The sequence below is a fragment of the Notolepis coatsorum genome (genome assembly GCF_963971535.1).
Source record: "Notolepis coatsorum genome assembly, chromosome: 3".
NCBI classification, from domain to species: Eukaryota; Metazoa; Chordata; class Actinopteri; order Aulopiformes; family Paralepididae; genus Notolepis; species Notolepis coatsorum.
In genome coordinates, this window is record NC_140167.1 from 207,640,482 (window position 1) to 207,654,093 (window position 13,612).

The following is a 13,612-nucleotide window of genomic DNA, read 5'->3' on the forward strand; positions in this document are numbered from 1 at the left end:
ATCAAAGAGGATACAGGAGATCCCCCCCTCCTCCCTGCACTTCTCCTCAAACTCTTCCCCCAGCTCTTGCATCAACTTTTCTTGTGCTCTCTTAACCTTGTTCTTATCAATCACTTTACTTGTGTCATCTTCTAAGATGAGTCCTGCATCAATCAGAGCTGCAGTTGCTATAGCTGCAGTTGGCCTTAGACCTATGCCATACCTTACACTAGCAAGGGCGATGTTTGGAATCTCATCATAATTTTTCCGTAGCTTTGCTGAAGCTGCAGGGTCAGTTTCAGGAATGAGCTCAACTTCAGGGACTGTAAGGAAGCTCTCAACATCCTTCCTGGCAACCTTGTCTGCTGCTGCAAAGCTTTCTTCTTTGCCCCTTCTCCTTTTCTCTGCCTTCTTTTCCATCCCCTGCCTTTCCAATGTTTTAAGAAGATAGAGGATTGATGGAGCCCCATGGATTTTCTCAATACATTGAGACGTTTGTTAAAATGGTTACAGAGGTTTCTGCTGAGTAGTTCTGGAAATAGCTCACCTATTTATGGCTGACGTTGACTTTAAGTTTGTGTTTGTAGGTTGGTGGCTAAAGCAGTGCAGTAGGAGATCTTGCCATCCAAGAATGAGTCCAATCAAGATATTGGAACCTGGCAAAGTTCAAGAAGTCAGGAGATCGAGATTTAGCACTTAGGTGTTTGTGTGCATTACAAATACAATTTATTATTGTTAGTATTATTATTATTGATCTTTGGAGTTGTATCCAGTTATATACAGTTCACTTGTTAATACATTTGATGGCTTTGTCATTATAAATGATTTCCCATATATTTTTTATCTTTGCAATTTTGTAATACAATACCAATGGGTTCAAATGGTAAAATCAGCCATTTTTAAATCCAAAATTATGCAGGTTATATTTATCCTATCCCAAAAATGACCTCATATTTGAATTCCCCATTAAGAAACACATCATTTAGACACCTTGCATGTTAGGATTTCCTTCAGATACATGTTGGCATCCATGTATGGCCAAGGGGTGAAAAATGGTAAAATCGGCCATTTTGAAATCCAAAATTATGTAGGTTAGAGTTATCCTATCCCAAAAATGAACTCATATTTGAATTCCCCATTAAGAAACACATCATTTAGACACCTTGCATGTCAGGATTTCCTTCAGATTCATGTTGGCATCCATGTATGGCCAAGGGGTGAAAAATGGTCAAATCGGCCATTTTGAAATCCAAAACAATGTAGGTAGGAGTTATCCGATTAGAAAAACAATCCCATATTTGAACTCCCCACAAAAAAACACATATTTTAGACACCCCACTCGATTGATTTTCCAAAAAAAAAAAAGTATGGCCCGCCCACTGTGGCGTGAATTCTGAGGCCACGGTTAGAGTAGTGTGGGGTATGCGGTGGACGTCGTTGCAATGTATTGGGGCGGAACGGAGTATTTTATGGTGATAGTTAGTACATTGTCATGGGATACACCGCTTGCTCTGGCTAACTGCTAACGTGTGCGGACTGATGACGACATCAACTCGAGACATTCACAGCAGCAAAACAAGTCTATTAATAGCCCGTCCATCGGCGCCGGGCATAAGAAGTTAATTAAACTTGACAGAAATTATATCGACGATAATTATCGATATCGAATTATATGAAAATAATTTTATCGCGATAACGTTTTTGGCCATATCGCCCAGCCCTATCCGCTCACTTAATGTAGAGATGCTAACTAGAGCCTGCATTTAACGGGCTTAATTAAACAGAGACGGTTATTTTCAAGGATTTTGAACTCTTAAACATGTAACGCCTCACCAGAATGGACAACCTTGAAGATGACGGTAGACAGAAAATGGCAAAACCGAACTCGGGAACTCTTTTAAGGGCACCGACCGAATGACATCGGTTACTTCGGAGCACCCACTCACGCTAGGTCAATCTGTACCACATGTCGGTACCTTTACATTCAATTTAGTGTAATAACAAGAGGGAGCCTTTTCCACAAATATAGACATTACTGTCCCGTCTCTTGGGTCTTTGGAAAAAGACCGGACGAGGTCCGAGGGGTTTGATCATATTTACTGAGGACGGCGGCCAGGTAACATAAATACATAATCGTGCGATTTATTTTGTGAGGTGTGTTACAACAATAAACAAAACATTCTAAATAGATAACAATGTTGAAATTGAGGAGTTTGAACTATTTTTTTTTTTACAACTGAAATTCAATGTTATGTTATTACAGAAAGAGTTAAGTACCGAAAAAAGGTACCGATACCGGCGAATTCCAGGAAACTGGTATCAGTTCAAATGTGAACGGTACCCAACACTAGTTACACTCTAATCTCACTGCAGCGGTGAAGCCACTGTTCATGTCTCTCTGTAGAACACAGTAGTCACTGTACGTGTTCATGTCTCTCTGTAACACAGTAGTCACTGTACGTGTTCATGTCTCTCTGTAACACAGTAGTCACTGTACGTGTTCATGTCTCTCTGTAACACAGTAGTCACTGTACGTGTTCATGTCTCTCTGTAACACAGTAGTCACTGTACGTGTTCATGTCTCTCTGTAACACAGTAGTCACTGTACGTGTTCATGTCTCTCTGTAACACAGTAGTCACTGTACGTGTTCATGTCTCTCTGTAACACAGTAGTCACTGTACGTGTTCATGTCTCTCTGTAGAACACAGTAGTCACTGTACGTGTTCATGTCTCTCTGTAACACAGTAGTCACTGTACGTGTTCATGTCTCTCTGTAACACAGTAGTCACTGTACGTGTTCATGTCTCTCTGTAACACAGTAGTCACTGTACGTGTTCATGTCTCTCTGTAGAACACAGTAGTCACTGTACGTGTTCATGTCTCTCTGTAACACAGTAGTCACTGTACGTGTTCATGTCTCTCTGTAACACAGTAGTCACTGTACGTGTTCATGTCTCTCTGTAACACAGTAGTCACTGTACGTGTTCATGTCTCTCTGTAACACAGTAGTCACTGTACGTGTTCATGTCTCTCTGTAACACAGTAGTCACTGTACGTGTTCATGTCTCTCTGTAGAACACAGTAGTCACTGTACGTGTTCATGTCTCTCTGTAACACAGTAGTCACTGTACGTGTTCATGTCTCTCTGTAACACAGTAGTCACTGTACGTGTTCATGTCTCTCTGTAGAACACAGTAGTCACTGTACGTGTTCATGTCTCTCTGTAACACAGTAGTCACTGTACGTGTTCATGTCTCTCTGTAGACACAGTAGTCACTGTACGTGTTCATGTCTCTCTGTAGAACACAGTAGTCACTGTACGTGTTCATGTCTCTCTGTAACACAGTAGTCACTGTACGTGTTCATGTCTCTCTGTAACACAGTAGTCACTGTACGTGTTCATGTCTCTCTGTAACACAGTAGTCACTGTACGTGTTCATGTCTCTCTGTAGAACACAGTAGTCACTGTACGTGTTCATGTCTCTCTGTAACACAGTAGTCACTGTACGTGTTCATGTCTCTCTGTAACACAGTAGTCACTGTACGTGTTCATGTCTCTCTGTAGAACACAGTAGTCACTGTACGTGTTCATGTCTCTCTGTAACACAGTAGTCACTGTACGTGTTCATGTCTCTCTGTAACACAGTAGTCACTGTACGTGTTCATGTCTCTCTGTAACACAGTAGTCACTGTACGTGTTCATGTCTCTCTGTAACACAGTAGTCACTGTACGTGTTCATGTCTCTCTGTAACACAGTAGTCACTGTACGTGTTCATGTCTCTCTGTAGAACACAGTAGTCACTGTACGTGTTCATGTCTCTCTGTAACACAGTAGTCACTGTACGTGTTCATGTCTCTCTGTAACACAGTAGTCACTGTACGTGTTCATGTCTCTCTGTAACACAGTAGTCACTGTACGTGTTCATGTCTCTCTGTAGAACACAGTAGTCACTGTACGTGTTCATGTCTCTCTGTAACACAGTAGTCACTGTACGTGTTCATGTCTCTCTGTAGAACACAGTAGTCACTGTACGTGTTCATGTCTCTCTGTAACACAGTAGTCACTGTACGTGTTCATGTCTCTCTGTAACACAGTAGTCACTGTACGTGTTCATGTCTCTCTGTAACACAGTAGTCACTGTACGTGTTCATGTCTCTCTGTAACACAGTAGTCACTGTACGTGTTCATGTCTCTCTGTAACACAGTAGTCACTGTACGTGTTCATGTCTCTCTGTAACACAGTAGTCACTGTACGTGTTCATGTCTCTCTGTAACACAGTAGTCACTGTACGTGTTCATGTCTCTCTGTAACACAGTAGTCACTGTACGTGTTCATGTCTCTCTGTAGAACACAGTAGTCACTGTACGTGTTCATGTCTCTCTGTAACACAGTAGTCACTGTACGTGTTCATGTCTCTCTGTAGAACACAGTAGTCACTGTACGTGTTCATGTCTCTCTGTAGAACACAGTAGTCACTGTACGTGTTCATGTCTCTCTGTAACACAGTAGTCACTGTACGTGTTCATGTCTCTCTGTAGAACACAGTAGTCACTGTACGTGTTCATGTCTCTCTGTAACACAGTAGTCACTGTACGTGTTCATGTCTCTCTGTAACACAGTAGTCACTGTACGTGTTCATGTCTCTCTGTAACACAGTAGTCACTGTACGTGTTCATGTCTCTCTGTAACACAGTAGTCACTGTACGTGTTCATGTCTCTCTGTAGAACACAGTAGTCACTGTACGTGTTCATGTCTCTCTGTAACACAGTAGTCACTGTACGTGTTCATGTCTCTCTGTAACACAGTAGTCACTGTACGTGTTCATGTCTCTCTGTAACACAGTAGTCACTGTACGTGTTCATGTCTCTCTGTAACACAGTAGTCACTGTACGTGTTCATGTCTCTCTGTAACACAGTAGTCACTGTACGTGTTCATGTCTCTCTGTAGAACACAGTAGTCACTGTACGTGTTCATGTCTCTCTGTAGAACACAGTAGTCACTGTACGTGTTCATGTCTCTCTGTAACACAGTAGTCACTGTACGTGTTCATGTCTCTCTGTAACACAGTAGTCACTGTACGTGTTCATGTCTCTCTGTAGAACACAGTAGTCACTGTACGTGTTCATGTCTCTCTGTAACACAGTAGTCACTGTACGTGTTCATGTCTCTCTGTAACACAGTAGTCACTGTACGTGTTCATGTCTCTCTGTAACACAGTAGTCACTGTACGTGTTCATGTCTCTCTGTAGAACACAGTAGTCACTGTACGTGTTCATGTCTCTCTGTAACACAGTAGTCACTGTACGTGTTCATGTCTCTCTGTAACACAGTAGTCACTGTACGTGTTCATGTCTCTCTGTAACACAGTAGTCACTGTACGTGTTCATGTCTCTCTGTAGAACACAGTAGTCACTGTACGTGTTCATGTCTCTCTGTAACACAGTAGTCACTGTACGTGTTCATGTCTCTCTGTAGAACACAGTAGTCACTGTGTGTTCATGTCTCTCTGTAGAACACAGTAGTCACTGTACGTGTTCATGTCTCTCTGTAACACAGTAGTCACTGTACGTGTTCATGTCTCTCTGTAGAACACAGTAGTCACTGTACGTGTTCATGTCTCTCTGTAGAACACAGTAGTCACTGTACGTGTTCATGTCTCTCTGTAACACAGTAGTCACTGTACGTGTTCATGTCTCTCTGTAACACAGTAGTCACTGTACGTGTTCATGTCTCTCTGTAACACAGTAGTCACTGTACGTGTTCATGTCTCTCTGTAACACAGTAGTCACTGTACGTGTTCATGTCTCTCTGTAACACAGTAGTCACTGTACGTGTTCAGTCTCTCTGTAACACAGTAGTCACTGTACGTGTTCATGTCTCTCTGTAGAACACAGTAGTCACTGTACGTGTTCATGTCTCTCTGTAACACAGTAGTCACTGTACGTGTTCATGTCTCTCTGTAACACAGTAGTCACTGTACGTGTTCATGTCTCTCTGTAGACACAGTAGTCACTGTACGTGTTCATGTCTCTCTGTAACACAGTAGTCACTGTACGTGTTCATGTCTCTCTGTAGAACACAGTAGTCACTGTACGTGTTCATGTCTCTCTGTAACACAGTAGTCACTGTACGTGTTCATGTCTCTCTGTAGAACACAGTAGTCACTGTACGTGTTCATGTCTCTCTGTAACACAGTAGTCACTGTACGTGTTCATGTCTCTCTGTAGAACACAGTAGTCACTGTACGTGTTCATGTCTCTCTGTAACACAGTAGTCACTGTACGTGTTCATGTCTCTCTGTAGAACACAGTAGTCACTGTACGTGTTCATGTCTCTCTGTAACACAGTAGTCACTGTACGTGTTCATGTCTCTCTGTAGAACACAGTAGTCACTGTACGTGTTCATGTCTCTCTGTAACACAGTAGTCACTGTACGTGTTCATGTCTCTCTGTAGACACAGTAGTCACTGTACGTGTCATGTCTCTCTGTGAACACAGTAGTCACTGTACGTGTTCATGTCTCTCTGTAACACAGTAGTCACTGTACGTGTTCATGTCTCTCTGTAACACAGTAGTCACTGTACGTGTTCATGTCTCTCTGTAGAACACAGTAGTCACTGTACGTGTTCATGTCTCTCTGTAGACACAGTAGTCACTGTACGTGTTCATGTCTCTCTGTAGAACACAGTAGTCACTGTACGTGTTCATGTCTCTCTGTAACACAGTAGTCACTGTACGTGTTCATGTCTCTCTGTAACACAGTAGTCACTGTACGTGTTCATGTCTCTCTGTAACACAGTAGTCACTGTACGTGTTCATGTCTCTCTGTAGAACACAGTAGTCACTGTACGTGTTCATGTCTCTCTGTAACACAGTAGTCACTGTACGTGTTCATGTCTCTCTGTAGAACACAGTAGTCACTGTACGTGTTCATGTCTCTCTGTAACACAGTAGTCACTGTACGTGTTCATGTCTCTCTGTAGAACACAGTAGTCACTGTACGTGTTCATGTCTCTCTGTAACACAGTAGTCACTGTACGTGTTCATGTCTCTCTGTAACACAGTAGTCACTGTACGTGTTCATGTCTCTCTGTAACACAGTAGTCACTGTACGTGTTCATGTCTCTCTGTAACACAGTAGTCACTGTACGTGTTCATGTCTCTCTGTAGAACACAGTAGTCACTGTACGTGTTCATGTCTCTCTGTAACACAGTAGTCACTGTACGTGTTCATGTCTCTCTGTAGAACACAGTAGTCACTGTACGTGTTCATGTCTCTCTGTAACACAGTAGTCACTGTACGTGTTCATGTCTCTCTGTAGAACACAGTAGTCACTGTACGTGTTCATGTCTCTCTGTAAACACAGTAGTCACTGTACGTGTTCATGTCTCTCTGTAACACAGTAGTCACTGTACGTGTTCATGTCTCTCTGTAGAACACAGTAGTCACTGTACGTGTTCATGTCTCTCTGTAGAACACAGTAGTCACTGTACGTGTTCATGTCTCTCTGTAGAACACAGTAGTCACTGTACGTGTTCATGTCTCTCTGTAACACAGTAGTCACTGTACGTGTTCATGTCTCTCTGTAGAACACAGTAGTCACTGTACGTGTTCATGTCTCTCTGTAACACAGTAGTCACTGTACGTGTTCATGTCTCTCTGTAGAACACAGTAGTCACTGTACGTGTTCATGTCTCTCTGTAACACAGTAGTCACTGTACGTGTTCATGTCTCTCTGTAACACAGTAGTCACTGTACGTGTTCATGTCTCTCTGTAGAACACAGTAGTCACTGTACGTGTTCATGTCTCTCTGTAGAACACAGTAGTCACTGTACGTGTTCATGTCTCTCTGTAACACAGTAGTCACTGTACGTGTTCATGTCTCTCTGTAACACAGTAGTCACTGTACGTGTTCATGTCTCTCTGTAGAACACAGTAGTCACTGTACGTGTTCATGTCTCTCTGTAACACAGTAGTCACTGTACGTGTTCATGTCTCTCTGTAACACAGTAGTCACTGTACGTGTTCATGTCTCTCTGTAGAACACAGTAGTCACTGTACGTGTTCATGTCTCTCTGTAACACAGTAGTCACTGTACGTGTTCATGTCTCTCTGTAACACAGTAGTCACTGTACGTGTTCATGTCTCTCTGTAGAACACAGTAGTCACTGTACGTGTTCATGTCTCTCTGTAACACAGTAGTCACTGTACGTGTTCATGTCTCTCTGTAGAACACAGTAGTCACTGTACGTGTTCATGTCTCTCTGTAACACAGTAGTCACTGTACGTGTTCATGTCTCTCTGTAGAACACAGTAGTCACTGTACGTGTTCATGTCTCTCTGTAACACAGTAGTCACTGTACGTGTTCATGTCTCTCTGTAACACAGTAGTCACTGTACGTGTTCATGTCTCTCTGTAACACAGTAGTCACTGTACGTGTTCATGTCTCTCTGTAGAACACAGTAGTCACTGTACGTGTTCATGTCTCTCTGTAACACAGTAGTCACTGTACGTGTTCATGTCTCTCTGTAACACAGTAGTCACTGTACGTGTTCATGTCTCTCTGTAGAACACAGTAGTCACTGTACGTGTTCATGTCTCTCTGTAGAACACAGTAGTCACTGTACGTGTTCATGTCTCTCTGTAGAACACAGTAGTCACTGTACGTGTTCATGTCTCTCTGTAACACAGTAGTCACTGTACGTGTTCATGTCTCTCTGTAACACAGTAGTCACTGTACGTGTTCATGTCTCTCTGTAGAACACAGTAGTCACTGTACGTGTTCATGTCTCTCTGTAACACAGTAGTCACTGTACGTGTTCATGTCTCTCTGTAACACAGTAGTCACTGTACGTGTTCATGTCTCTCTGTAGAACACAGTAGTCACTGTACGTGTTCATGTCTCTCTGTAACACAGTAGTCACTGTACGTGTTCATGTCTCTCTGTAACACAGTAGTCACTGTACGTGTTCATGTCTCTCTGTAACACAGTAGTCACTGTACGTGTTCATGTCTCTCTGTAACACAGTAGTCACTGTACGTGTTCATGTCTCTCTGTAACACAGTAGTCACTGTACGTGTTCATGTCTCTCTGTAGAACACAGTAGTCACTGTACGTGTTCATGTCTCTCTGTAACACAGTAGTCACTGTACGTGTTCATGTCTCTCTGTAGAACACAGTAGTCACTGTACGTGTTCATGTCTCTCTGTAGAACACAGTAGTCACTGTACGTGTTCATGTCTCTCTGTAACACAGTAGTCACTGTACGTGTTCATGTCTCTCTGTAACACAGTAGTCACTGTACGTGTTCATGTCTCTCTGTAACACAGTAGTCACTGTACGTGTTCATGTCTCTCTGTAGAACACAGTAGTCACTGTACGTGTTCATGTCTCTCTGTAGAACACAGTAGTCACTGTACGTGTTCATGTCTCTCTGTAGAACACAGTAGTCACTGTACGTGTTCATGTCTCTCTGTAACACAGTAGTCACTGTACGTGTTCATGTCTCTCTGTAACACAGTAGTCACTGTACGTGTTCATGTCTCTCTGTAGAACACAGTAGTCACTGTACGTGTTCATGTCTCTCTGTAACACAGTAGTCACTGTACGTGTTCATGTCTCTCTGTAACACAGTAGTCACTGTACGTGTTCATGTCTCTCTGTAACACAGTAGTCACTGTACGTGTTCATGTCTCTCTGTAACACAGTAGTCACTGTACTTGTTCATGTCTCTCTGTAGAACACAGTAGTCACTGTACGTGTTCATGTCTCTCTGTAACACAGTAGTCACTGTACGTGTTCATGTCTCTCTGTAACACAGTAGTCACTGTACGTGTTCATGTCTCTCTGTAACACAGTAGTCACTGTACGTGTTCATGTCTCTCTGTAGAACACAGTAGTCACTGTACGTGTTCATGTCTCTCTGTAACACAGTAGTCACTGTACGTGTTCATGTCTCTCTGTAGAACACAGTAGTCACTGTACGTGTTCATGTCTCTCTGTAACACAGTAGTCACTGTACGTGTTCATGTCTCTCTGTAACACAGTAGTCACTGTACGTGTTCATGTCTCTCTGTAGAACACAGTAGTCACTGTACGTGTTCATGTCTCTCTGTAGAACACAGTAGTCACTGTACGTGTTCATGTCTCTCTGTAACACAGTAGTCACTGTACGTGTTCATGTCTCTCTGTAGAACACAGTAGTCACTGTACGTGTTCATGTCTCTCTGTAACACAGTAGTCACTGTACGTGTTCATGTCTCTCTGTAACACAGTAGTCACTGTACGTGTTCATGTCTCTCTGTAACACAGTAGTCACTGTACGTGTTCATGTCTCTCTGTAGAACACAGTAGTCACTGTACGTGTTCATGTCTCTCTGTAGAACACAGTAGTCACTGTACGTGTTCATGTCTCTCTGTAGAACACAGTAGTCACTGTACGTGTTCATGTCTCTCTGTAGAACACAGTAGTCACTGTACGTGTTCATGTCTCTCTGTAGAACACAGTAGTCACTGTACGTGTTCATGTCTCTCTGTAACACAGTAGTCACTGTACGTGTTCATGTCTCTCTGTAACACAGTAGTCACTGTACGTGTTCATGTCTCTCTGTAGAACACAGTAGTCACTGTACGTGTTCATGTCTCTCTGTAACACAGTAGTCACTGTACGTGTTCATGTCTCTCTGTAACACAGTAGTCACTGTACGTGTTCATGTCTCTCTGTAACACAGTAGTCACTGTACGTGTTCATGTCTCTCTGTAACACAGTAGTCACTGTACTTGTTCATGTCTCTCTGTAGAACACAGTAGTCACTGTACGTGTTCATGTCTCTCTGTAACACAGTAGTCACTGTACGTGTTCATGTCTCTCTGTAACACAGTAGTCACTGTACGTGTTCATGTCTCTCTGTAGAACACAGTAGTCACTGTACGTGTTCATGTCTCTCTGTAACACAGTAGTCACTGTACGTGTTCATGTCTCTCTGTAGAACACAGTAGTCACTGTACGTGTTCATGTCTCTCTGTAACACAGTAGTCACTGTACGTGTTCATGTCTCTCTGTAGAACACAGTAGTCACTGTACGTGTTCATGTCTCTCTGTAACACAGTAGTCACTGTACGTGTTCATGTCTCTCTGTAACACAGTAGTCACTGTACGTGTTCATGTCTCTCTGTAGAACACAGTAGTCACTGTACGTGTTCATGTCTCTCTGTAGAACACAGTAGTCACTGTACGTGTTCATGTCTCTCTGTAACACAGTAGTCACTGTACGTGTTCATGTCTCTCTGTAGAACACAGTAGTCACTGTACGTGTTCATGTCTCTCTGTAACACAGTAGTCACTGTACGTGTTCATGTCTCTCTGTAGAACACAGTAGTCACTGTACGTGTTCATGTCTCTCTGTAACACAGTAGTCACTGTACGTGTTCATGTCTCTCTGTAACACAGTAGTCACTGTACATGTTCATGTCTCTCTGTAACACAGTAGTCACTGTACGTGTTCATGTCTCTCTGTAACACAGTAGTCACTGTACGTGTTCATGTCTCTCTGTAACACAGTAGTCACTGTACGTGTTCATGTCTCTCTGTAACACAGTAGTCACTGTACGTGTTCATGTCTCTCTGTAGAACACAGTAGTCACTGTACGTGTTCATGTCTCTCTGTAGAACACAGTAGTCACTGTACGTGTTCATGTCTCTCTGTAGAACACAGTAGTCACTGTACGTGTTCATGTCTCTCTGTAGAACACAGTAGTCACTGTACGTGTTCATGTCTCTCTGTAGAACACAGTAGTCACTGTACGTGTTCATGTCTCTCTGTAACACAGTAGTCACTGTACGTGTTCATGTCTCTCTGTAACACAGTAGTCACTGTACGTGTTCATGTCTCTCTGTAACACAGTAGTCACTGTACGTGTTCATGTCTCTCTGTAACACAGTAGTCACTGTACGTGTTCATGTCTCTCTGTAACACAGTAGTCACTGTACGTGTTCATGTCTCTCTGTAACACAGTAGTCACTGTACGTGTTCATGTCTCTCTGTAACACAGTAGTCACTGTACGTGTTCATGTCTCTCTGTAACACAGTAGTCACTGTACGTGTTCATGTCTCTCTGTAACACAGTAGTCACTGTACGTGTTCATGTCTCTCTGTAACACAGTAGTCACTGTACGTGTTCATGTCTCTCTGTAGGACATAGTGTGTGTGTGTGTGTGTGTGTGTGTGTGTGTGTGTGGTCAGGTGGGTGCATATTTAACATTAACTTGTGCCACCTTGGTGCCGCCCACACTGATGATGCGGTACACGCTGCGGTTGGCATCGTAGAAGAAGGACACGGAGACGGCATGCTTGCTGGCCGGGAGCCAGTTGCGCTTGGTGGCAGGGTCTATCTGGAACACGTGTGCCCGGGCACTGAAGATGGGCTGCTCCCTTTGGGGTCAAGGGGAAAGAGAAAAAAACAGAGAAAATAAGAAGAAATAACAATTTAACGTTAAATCTGTCAATCATGCCATGCAAGGTGAAATGGAGGGCGTGCAACATAAACGTGTGGCAACGTGAATCTGTCAATATCAGCTAGCATATGAATTGTAGTGCCTGGTAAGGAGCGAATGATAATGGCTGGATTATCCAAGGGGGGGGGGGGGGGGGGGGGGGGCGAGCGAGAGCATATGTATGTAGGGCAGGGATCGGCAATAGGCGGCCCGCGGGCCGACATTGGCCCGCCAGCAATAATTTCTGGCCCGTCAGATTATTTTGAGAATATGATATTTATTTTACGCGCGGGAAATATTCACTCGGGACGCCAGGGTGTCTTTTATTGTGAAGCTGTATCTATCTACCGGCAGTCATCAAAAGCATGTCTGTCACTATAGCCAATTGAAATGCTAGAAATGGTATGTATGTATATTTTCCTAACGCACTTTCACTTCCGCGTGCGAGTAACAAAATGTGTTAAAAAAACAAAACAAACATCTTTTGCAACGGGGAAATATAACGCTTCTTTTAATAAACAGGAGCCATACTTAAAATACGGGTTTATCGCAACAGGTCGGTGATTCTTGCGTGCCGAGCCGACGTCCTCTCTGCATAATATGTGGCGACAACAACAACAGCAGCGAGGCAATGATGACAACTGTGTTCAAGTTGGCAGATAAAGTAGCTGCATTCAACGCCAATCTGGAATTGGAGGGCGGCGAGTGGATATGTGACATGTTTCAAACATTAGCAGGGATTTTGGAGGACTGAACAACAAACAAGGTATGGTGAGTCGTGTTTTCATGCATTCGGTCTTCTGATCTGTTCATCACGCGCCGCGGTGATCTGCAACAGCTGATCTGCTGTTCATGAATGAATGAATGAATGAATGAATGAATGAATGAATGAATGAAAACTTTATTTAACAGATTGCAGAATGGGTACAATACAGTATGGCGCAATACACACAATTGTTAAGGGGATGCAGACCAGAGAAAAACGTTTGTCTTTTTTCACTATATTAAATTAGCCATTGTTTTTGATCCTGGCCCGCCAAGCAATGGCTTGGGGGAAATCTGGCCCGTGGCCAAACCTAATTGCCGACCCCTGATGTAGGGTATTAGATAGCAAGTATTAGGTATATATC

At 43.1% G+C, this 13,612-nt stretch overlaps 1 protein-coding gene across 2 annotated transcripts in view; it reads right to left on the minus strand.

Moving 5' to 3' along the window:
- homer3b (homer scaffold protein 3b) overlaps positions 1-12,416 on the minus strand; it is a 113,230-nt gene extending 100,814 nt beyond the window's left edge. The window contains exon 1 of one of the 2 annotated variants that reach the window (XM_084309582.1): positions 12,264-12,416. The gene's annotated coding sequence lies outside the window, so the exon portion shown is untranslated. Of the gene's footprint in view, positions 1-526; positions 627-12,263 lie in introns of those variants that run through there. The other variant, XM_084309581.1, reaches the window with a different exon arrangement.
- Between the last annotated feature and the right edge of the window lie 1,196 nt (positions 12,417-13,612).